At 36.1% G+C, this 18,476-nt stretch overlaps 1 long non-coding RNA gene across 1 annotated transcript; it reads left to right on the forward strand.

Moving 5' to 3' along the window:
• The first annotated feature begins 15,422 nt into the window (after positions 1-15,422).
• On the forward strand, positions 15,423-17,645 carry LOC128283527 (uncharacterized). The gene is made up of 3 exons (XR_008273887.1): positions 15,423-15,554; positions 16,472-16,513; positions 17,402-17,645. It is a non-coding gene; the product is annotated as an uncharacterized LOC128283527 (long non-coding RNA).
• The last annotated feature ends 831 nt before the right edge of the window (positions 17,646-18,476 follow it).

Here is an 18,476-nt window from a genome sequence, read left to right on the forward strand (position 1 = left end):
AAACCGTAGACAATTTATGGTAGGCCAGAAAGTATTACTTTATGACCCTACATTGAGAATCTTTGCAGGTAAGCTTCGGACTAAGTGGTTAGGGCCTTTTATTGTTACTCACGTATTTCCATATGGTGTAGTCAAGGTCAAAAGCAAAGAATCCGAAAAAATTTTCAAAGTCAACGGACAACGATTAAAGCCATTTTACGAATACTTTCAAGTCCACTTGGTTGAGGAATTAGTCCTCGAAGAGCAGGCTGAATAAATCTCCAGGTCGTCGAGCTAACGACGTTAAAAAAGATCTTTTTGAGAGGCAACCCAAATTTATCTTCATTTATTCTTATTTATTTAATTTTTAGATTAAATATAATTTAGGGTGTAAATAAATAAATTTTTATTTAATTTAGTTCATTTGATGTTTTCAGGAACGTAAAGGAGGATACGAATTTTCTTGGATATTGATGGTGGCGTGGGCACGACTTGTTAATTGAGGTGAAAAAAAAAACCATCCATTAAATTTCTACCCAAACCCACTAACCTACATACCAAAATACCCAAAACCCAAAATCCAATAAATATCCACCTCACTTAACCCACTTAACCCAAACCCAAATACCAAACTACCCATCCATCAGCCCAATATCCATCAACCCAAACCAATTAACTTTCCTACCTAAACAACCTACCATACCCAATACCCACATAAACCCAATACCCAAGATTGGCCCAATCACCAATACCTAACCCAAATACCTCACCCAACCTAAAATAACCCAAATAAAAAATAAAATTAAAAATAAAAATTTTAAACACCCAAAATCCCTAATTTCCCAATTTCTTATCCATCTTCTTCATCTTCTTCAAAAACAAAACCTTAACCTCAAACCACCTTATGCCACTGTTATAGCCCTTCGCTGACAACACCTACCATCGCCAACTTCACGCTGCCGTCGCAAGCCGTCGCCCACCCCCGCCGTCGACAAAACTGAAACTAAAAAACCCCCATCTTCGTTTCTTTTCCTTTTCCCTCTTCCCAACGCTGAATGCCGTTGTTCTCCACCGCCGAGCTATTATCGAATGGAGACTTCGCACCATCGTCGTAGAATAGAGCCTTTCACCGTGTGTTGCCGCTCCTCTTCCCCCAACCCCTATTTGTCCTTTCTTTTTTCTTGGAAACACCTAAGCCCCCACCATCACCATTCAAAAAATCGGTCGAAATTGCACCACCTACCGTCTCTGCCACCATACACGCTGTCACCCCTGTCGCCCCCACCGTGCACCGTCGCTACCCGTCACTGTCGAAACCGTCTGAAACGTCTATTTTGATGCTAAAACTGGGACCATGGTTCAAACACAGAACCAATCGGATGACAACTTTTTGGTCTCTCTCAATGGAAATCGACATCGATTTTTGGCACCTCCAGTCGTCGAGATAGCCGATGATAAACCTCCTCTACCTCCTCCTAGACGAATGGCCCCACCAGCGAGAACTCATCGTCAACGAAGCCCGACTCTGGTCGAACCAGAACACTTAGACAGCAGCTCTGCTATTTCCAAAAGGTCAACTCCTAACCCTCAATCTACTTTACCTTTACTGACATATCATATAGGTAATTCGGATGGGGATCGAACATCTAGCGACCATGTCGACCCCTCTGCGAATGAACGTGTTGCCCAACGCCAAACACGATCGTCCACTACTCGACGTCGTCAACAATAGACACGTGAACCAGCGACACCACCGCACAGCAGTACTGACGCTGCTGAAAATTAAAGTCCACCCCCTCGCCTGACGAATATGTTTGACTCACACGAAATAGTTAGATTAATAGACGAGGTCATGCCAACACCATTCCCACCGAAGGACGATTTCGAGGGTTTTTGTATTTTTCGACCCTAGAGCATCGCACACGATACGACGACATTCGACAACGCCCACTCCAGGTCTGTAAGCAAATCGATTCGACCACTCTTAATATGTTAGATATCCAGGATGCTGTGACTACTTATTTTGATGCTATTGGTTGGAGCTCTTTTGTAAACATAGCCTGTGATGCATATTATAAGTTAATATATGAGTTTTACACCAAATTTAGCTTCAATACTGCTGCATTGCAGACTATTGAAACGAAAAACATTATCTATTCTCGTCTACTTGGAAAGGACTTTCGAATGTCAATATTTGATTTTAATGTTGCCATGGGTTTCGTTGACCCTGACAATATTCAGTCCGATTCCTTTCATACTGCTCTGTTAGACATTCTGAACGACTTTAATGCTCAAGATGACTATCGTGTTTTAACCAATTCTAATCAACTTTATAATCCGGAAACCACAAAATACTTATTGGTGCATGAACCTGCTTTGAGATATATTCACCGATTTTTGGCATTTAGTTTTTCCGGATGAAACGATTCATCCGCTGTTTTAACTAGAACTGAATTATTTTTCTTATGGTGTATGCATTCCAGTTATAAAGTTAATTTAGGATATTGGTTTGCACAAAATTTTCATGCTGTTTTGGGTTGTAATCGTCCTCTAATACTTGGGTCGTATATTACGAACTTAACCTCTATACTTTTTCCCTCTGAAATTGATTTATCGACCTTTACATGTGCGTATCATATGGACAGCCTAGAAAAATATTGTTTGAATTCCATGGGTTTGCTTGCCGACACCCCTACTGCGTGTTATTTTGTTCCTTCAGGTACACGGACTGCTCGTGGGAATATGGATTTTTGCCAGCGCCCACATTTCACTACTCAAGAACAAGAGGAACAAACTCCAACTGTGGAGGCCCGTTCAAGGCGAATCGAGGCTCGACTTGGAATAATGGAAACCCAAGTCTCTACAATCCTCGACATCCTACAGAATCGTTACTCCCAACACCAACCACGTCATTAACATATATGGGGAGTACTCTTAGCTTTTTTTTGGGGGGGCTACTAACTTTTATTTCATATAATATATGCTTGAGGACAAGCATAGATTAACTAGGGGGGATGGATGGTAATGGATGGTAAATATGCATGATTTTTGCTACATGTCTCTCTTTTGCATGTGTTCAATCTTACGTTAAGTTCATTCAACAGTTTATTTAACATTAAGCCTTTAATCCCATACTTAGTTAATTTGGACAATTGGGAAAAGTTTGAATTAGAATGTTCAAGTATATAGGTTAGTCAACATTTATGTCTTAAAATTGATATATGTAGCTAGATTTTTTCCGTATAAATTGATTGTTTGGGAAAATTATATTTGCTTGTGCATTAATAAATAAGTGAATAAATAAAGGTTCAGTTATGAGTGAAGTTTCAAAAACGTGACCGGATTGAGTAACCGGGGTAAGGAGCTTGGGTTGTCATCTTATCTCGCGTAAAAAGGTTTGAGTGACAAGTCAATAACTTATAAACATTCTACTAACTGAGCTTCCACATTAAAAAAGAAAAAAAGAAAAAAAAAAGAGAGAAAAAATATAATAATATATAATAAATAAATAAATAAAATTTAAGACAGTTTGAACTGAGTAACCAGGATAGGGTGCTTGGGTTGTCATCATAGTTTGCGTAAAAAGGTTTGACCACGTCAATAATTTTATTTTTCTAATGCATAGTTAATTAAATACTGCCTTCCATTTTATTGGATTCAAACTCAATTTAGTGAAATTATTTAGTCCACATGTTTCAATTCAATGACACTTGTTGATCGAACTTTGTATCTTGAGCGTTTATTTTTTTTTTGCCTAAGTTATTTACATTGATCATGTATACGAAAAGAGGCTCAATTTTTAACAAATTGTAGAAGAAATTTAATGTTTGAAAGAACAACATGCTTGAGGGCAAGTATGAGCTAAGTGGGGGGAGTTGATAAACATATTAATTTACATGATTCTTGTGTTTAATTCGGCTTATTTTGAATTAATCCCTGCTTAATTGGTGTTTTTACGACTTGATCTTGTCAGGAGTGCAATTGGTCAAAAATGAGCACAAAGGAGCCAAATTGAAAGACAAAATGTTGAATTGGGGCCAAATCAAAAAGATGGGGAAAGCAAGGATTTAACATAAATTTTGACTTTGTAAAAAGATAAAAATAGAAGATATTTTGGTTTTATTATTTATTTTGTTTATTTTTATTTTATTTTATTAATTTAAGATTAGGCTATTTTTAGTAAACCCCATGTATATAAATAAGGGCTTTTAGTTCTTAGAAAAAACATCCTTGAATTTGTATTCCTACTTCTACTTGGAATAGAATTACTCTCTCTCTTGTATTTCCTTTTTCAATTTGGAGTTGGAATATCATTTTTTTCTTCAATTTGACGTTACAATTTGTAGCCTTGTCTCCAATTTTTTGTTTCTTTTCTATAATTGGGTCAATTACTCTCCAAGTCCCCTCCATCCATTTCTTCACCATAATCATCAAACTTCTTTCCAAGCTCATAAAGCATGAACAATTTCATGCTTAGCTAAATTCTATCTTAGCTTTAGGCAGGTGTTCTTTCCGGTCGAGGATCGTGAGATTCATACTTGTGTTTAAAATCCTTCCAATCGGTATTCACCTTTTTCCTAAGTATCAGGATTGACAACTCATCCCTTAAGGATAATTCGATTTCAAGTCAAAAAGTGCTCGTTGGGTTGGAGTCGTGTTTCCTGACAGTTGGAGAAACGAATCAGCCGTGCTGTATTTGAATCTCCAAGAACAAATCGAGGAGGAGGTGATCGGGTTTAAACGACCCATGCGGTTGAGGCCGTTAATTCGAGTTGGGTTTTTCAGGACGCAAGGCTACTGAAATCTTGAATCGAGAACACGTGTATCTCAGTTAGACTATTGGTAAGGGTTGGTCTACAGGATGTACCAGGACCAGCTACAAGAGGAAGAATTGGTGGTTAAGACGTTCTTAATCACTATAACCAGCTTATCGTTTGAAGGAGAAGATCAATTTTTGAGATTGATTCTCAACACGGAATTTACCAAGTCTAAGGCTAAGGCTCATGACATTTGATTGCAAATCCCAATTTAGTTTCTGATTTATTTAATTATTTATCTTAGCAGTTTTAATTATTTAATTCCTAATTAATTTCAAAATCCCCTGCTTACTTATTTATTTGCTTATTTTTCAGCTGGTACGTTTTGAGTCTTGGGCACGACCCTAGCCACGACCCTTGACATGACATTCTGTTCATAAGCCAAACTCAAAAGTTGATTAGAGTACCAATCCCTATGGACTCGACCCTACTACCACTCTTACTACTATTTAGAGTATTTAGCAGGAATTATTTTTGGTGGATTCGACTCCCATCAAATACATGTTATGATATATCTTATATAATGTTAATATTAGCTTGGTTCTAATGTCTTGAATTGGTTGGTATATCTATGTAAGTATTGATGTAGGTTGATGAAAATTTGGGTGAGAAAATTGGCCATGAAAATGGCCTATTTTTGTCTACATGGGTAGACACACGAGCGTGTGTCTCAACTCTGTGTGACACACGACCATACGCACGAGCGTGTGGTTTGGCCGTGTGTCCCCTTTATCTTAAAAATTTTGAAATAAAATGCTCAGAATTGGTCACACAGGCAGAGACACGGGCGTGTGTCTCAGCCATGCGAATACTGCACCTATTTTTGAAAATTAAATTGTCCACACGGCCTAGCACACGGGCATGTTACTGGCCGTGTATCCCAAGTCAATAGTTACCCTAATTTGAACACGGGCTGGGACACGACCGTGTGCCTCACATCAAATGCCCACACGGCCTAAGACATAGGCGTGTGTCCTGGCCGTGTGGCTCACACGGCCTGACCACATGGGTGTGTCTCCTACACCTAAGAAAAATTTTGAAATTTTGCAAAAAAATTTCTGAGTTTTCGGTTTAGTCCTGATTTGATTTTAATGTGTATTTTGGGCCTTGAGGACCTATTTAAGGGATGATATGATTGATTTTGGATATGAATAGTAAATTATATGAAATTTTCTGTAATTGATCTGTAAACTCTTGTAATGCTCCGTAACCCTATTCCGGCGACCGATAGAGGTTAGCAGTGTTACAGTGTCGATTTCACGAACTACACTCCAAATATTTAAAAACATGTTTTTAGATTTTTTGAGCTTTCTAAGACTTATATATAACAAAAATAAGAAGATAGGAGTGAGTCGTCATAGCATATTCAAGAAAACAAGTTGAAAAACAACATTGAAGTGGATTCTGAAACAGATTTCCATCAAGATTGAAGATTCCCTTTTGATTTCTTTAGAGATTATTTTGAGTTTCTTTGTTTCTTGTGGTTATACTGTATTTTAGATATCTTTATTTTTGATCATAAACTAATTTTCTAAATACTTAGAGAGACAAATCCTATGATGGATTTTGTCGTTTGATTTTTACTTTACACAATAAAGACTTAGTTTCTTGTTCTCAGTTATGTGTGCTTAATTCTTTGTTTAATATTTCTAGATTATTGATCCATGTTTGATGTGCTTAAATCAGATGAGGAATATACTTTGTTTAAGTGTAGATCTAGCGTAATTAAGTGGAGTTGTATGCAATCCTAAAAATAGGACGACATAAATCTACTAGATTAGAGTCAAATCTAATAGGGGAATCCATAGATCGAGTTGATGCGATAATAGAGGTTTTAATTAGAGAGAATTTTCAATTAAAAAACATAGAGTCAATTGCTCTCATTCTTGAAGAGAGATATTAGCATAATTTAGGAATTTCTACGGATCAAGATTCTAAGTGAAGAAAGTAATTTAGATCGATAATGACAGATGAAATCTAGTTGAATTCTTTCTTGGGTATTGTTTTGGTTTTTGGTTGTTAATTGGTTATTTTCCTAAATTGTTCTTTGTCGCGCTCATAATTAATTAATTTAGTTAATTTTAGTTTTTAATCAATCACTTGATAAATAATAGAAAGACGGTAATTACTGACACGTTTAGTCTTCGTAGGAACGATTTCTTTGTTCATTGTAACTATACTATTAATTGATAGGTGCACTTGCGTTAGTCAGATTTTTAGTTGGTTTTGTGGACATCAAGTTTTTGGTGCCATTTTTGGGACTAAAATACTAGGAAAACTTTATCTATATTAATTTAACCATTATTTTATTTTATTTTAATATTATTGTTTTAATTTAATTTTTACATTCTAATTTTTTGTTTGTTTGATTCTTACAAGTTTTTTTGGTTTATGATTAGAGGAAACCCATTGGAACTGTTAATTTTTGTAAGTGAGATCGAGAAAACTGCTCATAGAAATCGTAGAGAGGTTAGAGAAGCAAAGAAAAGTCAACAGATTTTAATAGACGATCAATATAAAAATGATATTACTATAAAGATAAATGATAATCAAAATAATCAGTAGCCTTTTGCACCTCCTGCTCCTCTGTAACATCCCAAAATAGGGCTTAGTCGGAATAGTAGTTTCGGGACCACAAATCTAACATAAAAATTTATTTTATGATTATTACGAGGTTTAGAATATTAGAATATGGATGTGTTAAAGTTTCATGAAGGAATTCTTTGAGTAAGTGCCCAATTGGAAAATTAGGGACTAAATTGAATAAATTGCAAAACTTGATTCTAGAAGAAATTTGCATGAAATTTCTTTGCATTATAAAACAGAAGGTCTTGGGGAGAAATTTTCCCAATTTCTAAATTTTTGGACAAAAATGGGCTTGCATGGATAAAATTTCAAAGAAAGGGCTTAAGGACATTTTGGTCATTTGGCATTTAAGTGAAATAAAATGGGAAAAACGAACCAAAAATCAGCCATTCTTCTTCTCCATGCTGCCAAAATTTCTAGGGTTTCTATAGCTAGGGTTTTCAAGCTTTCCAAACTCAATAGTAAGTGCTCCCAAGCCTCGTTTTTAATGTTCTTTGTAATTTTGAAATCCTAGTAGCTTGCTCTCTCTATTTCTACCCATATTTCATGCTAGGGTTAATGCTTAAAATTTTACCCATGGATGAGTTACTTGTATTTTGATGTTTCATGGAGGAATATGAAAGTTTGAAGTGTGTTAAACAACTTTTCCTAAGTGATTTTCATGAAAAACCCCTAAAGGAACCTTTTTGCAAAAGTTGTAAAATGTGTGGTAGAAATGTGAAAATAATGGAAAATGTGGGCTACCATAAGAGGGAAAAGTGTTCGGCTAGGCTTGAGTAAGGTAGAGATTGCATGCGTTTCATTGTACGAGTCTAGGGACTAAATCGTAAAAATGTGAAACGTTAGGGGCAAAACGGTCATTTGGACCGGGGGTGGAATTTAGACTTGAAATATATAATGGGGAGTTTTAATGATCTATTTTTATTGTTATAGACCCCGAGGAACAAATTCTGGGGGTCGATCAAGGAAAACAAAAAGTTTCAGAATAACCGAAACACGACATCGAAATAAATACCAGGTAAGTTCGAATAACTTAAAGTACACACTCAATGTGCCTAATTATATGATTTATGAATGCATGATGATTGCATTTATTAATAACATGAAATTCTATGAAATGCATGTTTAAGTATAAATTATGATAAATGTCTTAGTTGAGGTTAAAAAGGGAATTCGATGGATAAACTATGATTGACATGTGTAATGAGGTCCTGTATGTGTTGCAGTAAGGATTTAGCCCGGACAGGTAATCTGTTGATCTCATTTATGAAAGGATCTAGCCCGGACGGGTAATCTGATTAGGATCTGAATTTAGATTCAGATCCGAGCTCAATAAAGGTGTTTGTCGTTATAAGGGATTTAGCCTCGACTGGTAATCCCGACATCACCTTATGAGTTTATAAAATGGACGATTTAGCTTGGACTGGTAATCCTGCCATAAGATGTGAGGTTCATGGGAATGCATATCTGAAATGATCATTGTACGAATTGACGGTAAAAGGGTATTCCATCAAGATTTCCTAGAAACTCACCGAGATTAATGTGATATATATATATACAAATGAGATGTTGAATGATGAGCTCATCTAAGATAATTTTTATAGTGCATTGTTATGTGACTAACTCATTAATTGAGTGTAAGTGATAGGGAAGCCATCCTATGCTCATTGAATTTATTGCCCAATTTGATTGCATGCTAATTACTTGGTAAGTTTACTTTTCGGTTATTCGAGCTTACTAAGCATGAAAATGCTTACCCCTCTCTTTTCCCTGTCTCTCCCAGAGCTCGAAGACTCGTAAAGATTGGAGGACGATTGGAGAGTCAGTATACTATCAAATAGACTAGCTTTGGTATAAAGACATTTCTAAATTGTTCAATGGCATGTATAGGTCTGTTGAGTATTTTGTTATATGTGTCATTTGATTTGCCAAATGAAGGCTTGTAAAGATAAATCTATCTTTTTGTTTATGGCCATAGAGATTGGCTTATTTTGAAGTAGGCTATGACCTACAAAATTTCCATGCAAGTTTGTAATCATGTGCGATGGTTGAATTCCAATTGGCAATGAGCCATAAGAACGAGCCAATCTTGAATGTATTAAAGTGGTATGACAACACATAAATACAAGACGGGAAATAACCTAGCATGTACGAAACCAATGATATGAGGTTTCTATGCAACGAGTTTTTGCAAATATCATTTATGAGGGCATAATTATGTTTTACTTTGTTTTTTTATTAAGTATAAGTGTTAAAAAGGGGGTGACCATAGGCTTGGAAAATAGCCTAATAGGGTCTATACGGTTGGGTACACAGGCGTGTGCCTAGGCTGTGTGTGACACACGGGCCACACCCGTGGGCATGTAGCATGGTGGTGTTTCCTCTGCATCTAAAATGGTAAGTTTATTGAATGAACACGGGCTATACACATGGGCTTGTGTATTAGCCGTGTGAATTTAACATAATGCTCAAGTCTTGGACACGGGGTGATTGCACGGGCATGTCCCAAGTCACACGGGCGTGTGACACTTCAAGTTAAAAGAAATTTTCCAAAGTGCCCAAAATTTATCAAGCGTTCTCGGTTTTGGTCCTGCGTCGCCTCTAGACATGTTTTAGGTCTCGAAGGCCTATTTAAGGGAAATGATATATATAGGAAAAGTTTTAAATTAGAGCGCAACTTAGTGACTTGATTTAATATGTTTATGAACTTGAAATCTCGGTAACGCCTCGAGCCCTATCCCGGCATTGGATACGGGTGAGGGGTGTTACATTTTATGGTATCATAGCTACGGTTTAGTTGGTTCTAGGACTACCGTAGAGTGTATTGAGGTTGCTATGCATGCCATTATTCAAATATTGATAGTGTGATGTCTCCTAACTGTTCAGATTGTTTTGAATATAGTAAATGTCTTCCAATCAAGCACAAGATGAGTCTGAGGGAGCCGAGAGCCATGCTTCAGCTTTCGTACAACGAGCTGTATCTAGTAGTAGTAGAAGGCTTATGTTAGAAGGTCAAGAAGAGGCCCGAGCTACCTTCTTTGATATGATGGACGAATGGTTTGGGGATTACCTGAGGAATCGCCCCAACATACCAAGACCTCCCTCGCCCCCTAACCAACTTGATGAGGATGTGCCACGAGGTATGGCACCGGTAAGAATTGGTAAAGCCCCTGCTGATAAGCTTAGGAAGTATGGGGCTGAGGAATTGAGAGCTAAAGTTGATGATGATGCTGAAAGAGCCAAGTTTTGGCTCGAGAACACTACATGGGTGTCAGATGATTTGTCGTGCACACCTGAGGAGTGTTTAAAGTGTGTATTATCCCTTTTGAAGGATACTGTGTATCATTGGTGGATGACTGTATCCACGGTAGTGCCAAAGGAAAATATCACTTAGGATTTCTTCCAAGCAGAGTTTAGGAAGAAATACATTAGCCAACGGTTTTTAGACTCGAAGTGAAAGGAATTCTTAGAACTCAAAAAAGGGGACAAGACTGTAGCAGAATACGAACGAGAGTTCGTGAGGCTAAGTCAGTATGCAACTGAATGGTTCCAAACCGAGTCGGAAATGTGTAAACGCTTCAAGAAAAGTCTGAAAGAGGAAATTAAATTGTTGATTGGAATCTTGGAAATACGGGAATTTTCCGTATTGGCCGATCGAGCCAAGAAGGCTGAGGAACTTAACAACGAAAGAAAGCAAGCAAAGAGAGAGGCCCGAGTCACGAACAAGAGGTCCAGTGGTAAAACACTCTCGTTTCCAACAAAGAAATTAAGGAGCCAGCACGAACGCTCTACTTCATCGGTAGGATATTCGGGTAGAGCGAGAAGCTCTAAATGACGAAGTCAAAAGTCTTCCTCCCCGATAGTAACTTGTGTGGGGAGTGTAGATGATCAAAAGCCGAAGTGTAAGAGTTGCAACAAATTTCACTACAGAGAATGTCGAGTGAAGAGCGGTGCATGTTTTAGATGTGGATCTCTTGACCACTTTCTCAGGAACTGCCCAGAGCGAGTCGAGAAAGAAGTGGAAGTAGCCCTGAAGCCGAGTACTCCCGTTTCACGAGGTAGACCTCCGAGATATCCTGGAAGTGCCAGTAGCAGTCGATTTGTGGCTAAAGACACTGCAAAACTAGAGGCTCGAGCCCCGATAAGAACGTATGAGATACGCGCCCAAGAGGAAGCCTATGCTCTTGATGTTATTACGAGTACTTTTTCCCTTTTTAATACAAGTGTTATTGCTTTAATTGACCCGGGTCGACGCATTCATACATTTGCATGAGCTTGGTATCTAGAATGAACATACTTATTGAGCCTACAGAATTTGTTATTAAAGTGTCAAACCCACTAGGCAGATCAGTCATGGTTGATAAAGCCTGTAAGAATTGTCCTTTGACGATTCAGGGTCATTGTTTTTCGGCTAATCTTATGTTGTTACCATTTAATGAATTTGATGTAATACATGGTATGGATTGGTTAGACTGCATGATGTAATTGTAAATTGTGGTAGTAAGTATATTAAATTGAAATGCCCGGATGGTGAGATTCTACAAGTTGATTCAAGAGAGTTGGGTACGCCTCCGGTTGTGATCACGGCAATGGTTTCTCAGAGATATATGAGAAAAGGGTATGAAGCCTATCTTGCATTTTTATTAAACATTAAGGAAGCAGAGTTGAAGATTGAGTCTATGCCTAGAGTATGTGAGTACCCAGATGTATTTCTAGAAGAATTACCCGGATTACCTCCTGAAAGGGAAATAGAATTTGGTATTGAGCTGGTGCCAGGGACAGCTCCTATTTTAATTACTCTATATAGGATGGCACTGTAACACCCCTAAGCCGTATTTGTCGCCGAACAGGGCCGTAAGGCATTACTGAGTTAAAACACAATGTCAAACAAACACATGCATAAATATGTATAATTATTCACAAATGTAAGCCTCAAAGGTTAATTAAAATTATTACAAACTAAAGTACATTCTTAAACAATTACATATGAATTACATAATTAATCGAAAACACATGTGTTGAGAGTATTTAAAATTTAAATACTAAAGGAACACATTTCTTAAAGAGAACATTTCACTTCATAGGTTTACATAATAAATACGTCATTCTAATGTAATAAAATAAATATTTACACATATATGTATGTATAGATATATCACAATATGCACTCAATTTTAACATTTATTTATCAATTTCTATAATCATATGAAAATGTAATATGCTTCTATATTCATAAACACTTGAGATATTCAAAGCATTTAAAAAAATAAAATAAAATAAATAACAAGTCAAAGTGTCATATGCGCATGACATAGTTTAATGCATAATTGTGCTACAAGGTTAATATCATATATTTTCTATCCTCTTTACAACCGGGCTTCACGATTTATAATAATAATTTCATAAGAACTATTAACCATATAACCGAATATGTACCTCATCACTTAATCACATACACGTAAGAACTATTATAACATGCTTACTAGTCAATCACAAATAAATACACATATCAAATACTCATATTTTTTTCTAATTTTTTTTACTTACAAGATTTGTAACAATTAACCAAGGTGTTTACTTACCTTTGTTCAAATAAATAACAAATAAATTCTTACCTGATCTATAGTTTGTTTTACACATTTGCTCTCAGTATACCTCTACCCGATGAACCATTCAGAATTGGATAGGACACTCGGATAATCACACAAGTCGTCCATCGCCAATGTCCTGCACGTGGTCTTACATGTAGTCATATACCGATGCCATTGTCCCTGCATGTGGTCGACTCGTAAACACATATCGGAACCACATATCGATGCCATGGTCTTACTCGCACACATATATCGAAATCCTATGTCATGACATATGTATCCTAACTATTCCTAAGGTTCATACGGGGCTTTCGAACGTCGTAACTCCGTCGGAACAAATTCGAAAATATAGTAGCCAAAGTTATTCACATTCGGCTATAGCATATATAAATTTACATATTTCATTTCAGCATATATATTTAGCATTTAATTAAAACTAAGTACGTCTATTTGCTTATAAACTTACCTCTGACGATACAAAATGGAATCGGACAACTAGTCGACAACTTTCGTTTTTCCGCGATCCAAATCCGATTTCTTTAGTTCTTGGCCTAAAAATATTCAAATTAAGCTCATTGAAACATATTTTCATTCAATTTAGTCTAAAAACAGATAAATAGGTAAATTACCATTTTACCCCTAACATTTACAATTTTTACAATTTAGTCCCTATTACACAAAACACAAAATACACAAAATTTGGCTACATTCTAATTAGACCGAATTCTCCCTATATACATACAAGTCCATATTTTCCATCAATTTCATAATTTAGTCCCTCAACTTTTTATTTTTGCAATTAAGTCCTAATTACTCAAAATTGTCAAAAATTCCAATACAAAATATGTTAACCCAACACCTACCTTTCATATTTCATCATCAAACGAATAAAATCACAAGCTCTCATCAATGACATAACTTAAAATATTCATCAAAATTCAAATTTTAAGCATGTGTTTTGTAGTACTCGAAGCAACGATCTCAAAAACATAAAAATTATCAAAAACCGAGCTAAACACATACCTTAATCAAGCCTGAACATAACCGAACCCTAGCTTTTTGTTTTGTTTTCTTTCTTGCTTAAGTTTCGGCAATGGAGGTATATGAGCACTTAGATAATTTTATGATATAACATATAACATATATTATATAATTTATTACTTGGTTTCCTAAATTACCCCTTTTAAAATTATAACCAAGCTTTATGTTATAAGCCCTTTTTCGTCTCTTACATAAGATAATGGACATGGGTTTGCTTTCAATTTCATGCATTATAATATAAATATATATATATATACACATAATATCTTATTATAAAATAAAGCTTAATTTTACATATATGTATAACTTAAATAAAATAATATAAAACTATTAAATTTTTACCTACCACAGTACCACTTATAAAGACATGGACTATTTACAACTTAGGGGCTTCCATTTAAAAAGCCATTACCAAAATAGTCCTTACAATTAAAACTAGCTAATTTTCAATTTATGCGATTAAGTCCTTTCATTTAATCGGATACCCAAACGATAAAATTAAATCACGAAAATTTCACAGATGTAAATTCACACAAAATAAACATGGAAAATAATTTAAAAATATTTTTTTGACTCAGATTCGTGGTCCCGAAACCACCATTCCGATTAGGGTCTAAATCAGGCTGTTACAACTCTCCCCCCTTAGGGATTTTTGTCCCCGAAAATCTTACTGGTGAATAAGTTTAGATAACGTTCTCTCATTTTATCTTCTAGATCCCATGTTGCTTCCTCAAATCCATGTTTATGCCACAATACTTTAACTAACGAAATCTTTTTATTCTGTAACTCTTTAGTCTCACGAGTCAAAATGCAAATCGGTTCTTCTTCGTAAGTCATATCAGGCTGAATTTCGATCTTAGACGGACTAATCACATGTCAAGGATCAAATCGATACCTCCGAAGCATTGAAACATGGAATACATTATGTATCTTTTCCAGCTCAGGTGGCAACAGTAATCTGTAAGCAACTGGCCCAATATGTAACGCCCCAATTTTCGGGAATTCTGTGAATGTTGGCAAAATTTCATGCTTTGATTTTGTCATTTGTGAGTGAAATTATGAAATAGGACCTATGTGAAAATGTTTGAAAATGCTATGGGCTAAATTGAAATGGCCAAATAAATAGGAGTGCAAAATAGGAGGATTTGGATGACAAACCTCCCATTTTACATGAAGTGGCCAGCCATCATGTTGTTGTAGACAATATGAGCACTTGATATCCATAATTTATGGTACAAATTGATACAAATTGATAATGGGTTAGGTAAATTTTCCATGATAATGGGTTAGGTAAATGTTTCATGATAATGGGTTAGGTAAATGTTTCATGATAATGGGTTAGGTAAATGTTCCATAATGGGAATTTCATGTCTTTTGTATTAAAGAATTAAATGGATGAAATATGAAATTTTATTAAAAGAAAAAGGGGTGAAAAGAACAAAGTTTTGTCCATTTTTGTTGATCATAGCCTAAAGTTAGAGAAGAGAAAGGAGAGGAGAAAGCTCTTGAATGTTCGGTCACTTGGGGAAGAAAATTGAAGGTAAGTTCATGGTAGTTTGCTTTTATTTTGAGGTTCATGAGTTCTTCTTGATTCTAGCTTAACTCTTGAAGCATATTTTGGTTGTTATTTGTGTTGTGAGCATTTAGTCATGAATTAAAATGAAGGAAATGGTTGTTGTTTCATGTTCTTTTGATGAAAAATGGAAGATAGGTGAAGTTGAGCCAAACAAATAAGCATGCATGTGCCTTAGATGCTAAAGGGAAAAATCGGCTAACATGTTGTGCTTTAAAATGATGAAATGGAGATTATACTTAAGTAAAATCATAGATATGTGATGATTGATTGGTGATATACATGTTTAAATAACATGCATGCAAGGTATGTGTGAAAGAGTTGATTTGGTAATAAATCTGCTTGGGACAGCAGCAGTAACCTGACTTTGGAAAATCACCATAAATTGTGGGAGATGAATTAGAGGCTGAATAAATTATGTAATTAAAGCTTAATGAGTCTAGTTTCAAATGGAATAAACGAGAACATATTTTAAATCCTGTACAATGAGAAATTTGATTCGTAATGAAGAGTGGTCAGATTAGTCAAATAGTGAAACATGGGAAACTTTAAGAAAAATATGGTATTTATTGGCCATACCAAAAATTCTGAAATTTTTATGGATATAAGATATATGAGTCTATTTTCAGGGAAAATTAATGGCACTTGATTTGGAGTTTCGTAGCTCCAGTTATAAATGATTTAGTGACTGTTGTTTAGGAAGACAGCTTGAAGTGAAATTATGATTATGTGGTAAACATTGACAAAAATTTGTTAATGAGTTGCTTATTGATTTCTTATAAGCTTACTATGACCTGTAGGTGTGGTTGGCCGAATATTGTAAGGGGTTAATACGTAGTTTGTATTTGAATAGTTAGATTAACGTGTTAGTAATCCAATTGTAGGCGGTTTGTGTGTGGATCTCGTCAGCATATCGTCGCAAACAGGTGTGTAACTAACACCCTCTTTCTTAGTCTGGATCGGTAAAAGTCGAAAAGCCGAAATGTCGAAAACCGGTATTTTGTAGATTTGCGAGTGTACGAATGCTCGTGAGGTAAATCGATTAATGTTTTTGGTAAGCTGCAAAATTTGGACTGCAAAGTGCATGATTTCGTGCCCTCAATATTTTTGGGCTTAATGGGCCAAAATTGGAATGATGGGCCAATGGCCCAATTCGGTAAGAACCCTCGATGCGTGATTCTATTAGTACGTGAAAAGTAGGAATATGCATGAAAACCCTAAAATAGATAAATTCTTGAAATACCTTTAAAAGTGGAAAATTTGAGTTTACCCCTAGTAGATAAATTCTTGAAATACCTCTAGGGTTAAATTGACCTAAATGCATGTTTGATGTTGTTATTTCTTGCATGCCATGTTGTTATTATCGATGCATGGGATTGGGATATTGAAGGAGGAAGTACTAAAAGTGGCTTGTCCCGCGTCTTTGGAGGCTTGCCTTAATTTATTGTTAGCTGAACAACAAGAATGTCGCAAGCTGTGGAGTGTTAAATTTGGGTGGGTTGAGCTATTCCCCACATGGAGTGTATGGCTGGTACGGGTGGAGTGTAGTGGTTGATGGGTTAAGTAGTCTCCCCAAATGGGCGCTGCATATGTTTACTGATGTTACATGTATTTTGAAATGGGCCTATGGGTCATACTGTTATCTGAATAAGGGGCTAAGGCCCAGTTTATTGTAATCTAAAAGGGCTCGCCCAAGACCACTATTACCTGAATGGGCTTAGGCCCAATGGGCTTGAGCTGACTTGGGCTTTGAATGGGTTTTCCTTACACACTGAGTTTCCCCAAACTCACCTCTTTTATTTTCATCCACACAGGAAATCCCCAACCATAGTGGGCTTGGAGCTGTGAGGGAATTCGGAGTGGCCACCCGTTCTGAAAGTTTGATTTTCTTCTGGTGAATTGGACTTCCTTTTATTTACGTTTGAAGTTTTGGGTTTTTAAATGTAATAAGGCCGCTTAATTATTTTTGATGGTTTTAATATGTATTACTAAGATAGGTATTACTTATTTTAACTGTTGAAATTGGATAGCTTTAGGGCGCGTTTTCAAGTACAACAATTGATTTCAAAATAACACGACAACAAGCAAAGCTTCCGCAATGAAAGTATTTTCCAAAATTAATCACTTTTCCTAAAAATGACTTAATCAAATCAGTTTCCTAGAAATATCCATGACGTTAAGGTGTGGTAATGGCGGTATGCATGTCTAGGATTGGATCCAAAGGGAGCTTGGTACTTAAGCAGTCCGATGGACTCACCACCTCTTTTCTGGTTTCCTACTTGGTGCACAGCTTCCATTCACTTTAACCTATAATGAAATTATCTTTTAAAACACTAAGTAAGTTTTTCTAGATCAACAATATAAAATGTTTTGAACGCTTCGATGTGGCATGTCGGATCCGGTCATAACGTCTGGGCTGGGTTTCAGGTGCTACATTTAGTGGTATCAGAGCCTAGGTTGCAACAACTCAGCTGTGGAATGGGTTTACAAAAAAAAAAAGATTTTCAAAAATAAAAAAAAATTATAAAGATTACGAAAAACGCGATTTTTAAAATTTAGATCTTTAGAAGGTGGCATTCCGAATCTTCGGCCCAAGCCTGTAAGCATTACTCTGAACTCTTCTGAATATTTTTTTGACTTATCTGTCTGTACTAAAATCCTGCTAGGATACTCTAGATAGGATGATACTAAAACCATAGGAAAATCTGATAAGAGACTGAAACTGTAGCTAGACTTCGATTCTGTGAAAACAAACTCTGAACTACTGTCTAATTCATAAAACATCTGTAATAAACACTGGAATATTAATTGATGCATAAAAATTCATAATCAAGATAATACGATATGAGTACAAGAGGTTGTGGACGGAGCCGAGGAAGTGCTCGAGTG

The sequence above is a fragment of the Gossypium arboreum genome, chromosome 11, assembly GCF_025698485.1.
Source record: "Gossypium arboreum isolate Shixiya-1 chromosome 11, ASM2569848v2, whole genome shotgun sequence".
NCBI lineage: Eukaryota > Viridiplantae > Streptophyta > Magnoliopsida > Malvales > Malvaceae > Gossypium > Gossypium arboreum.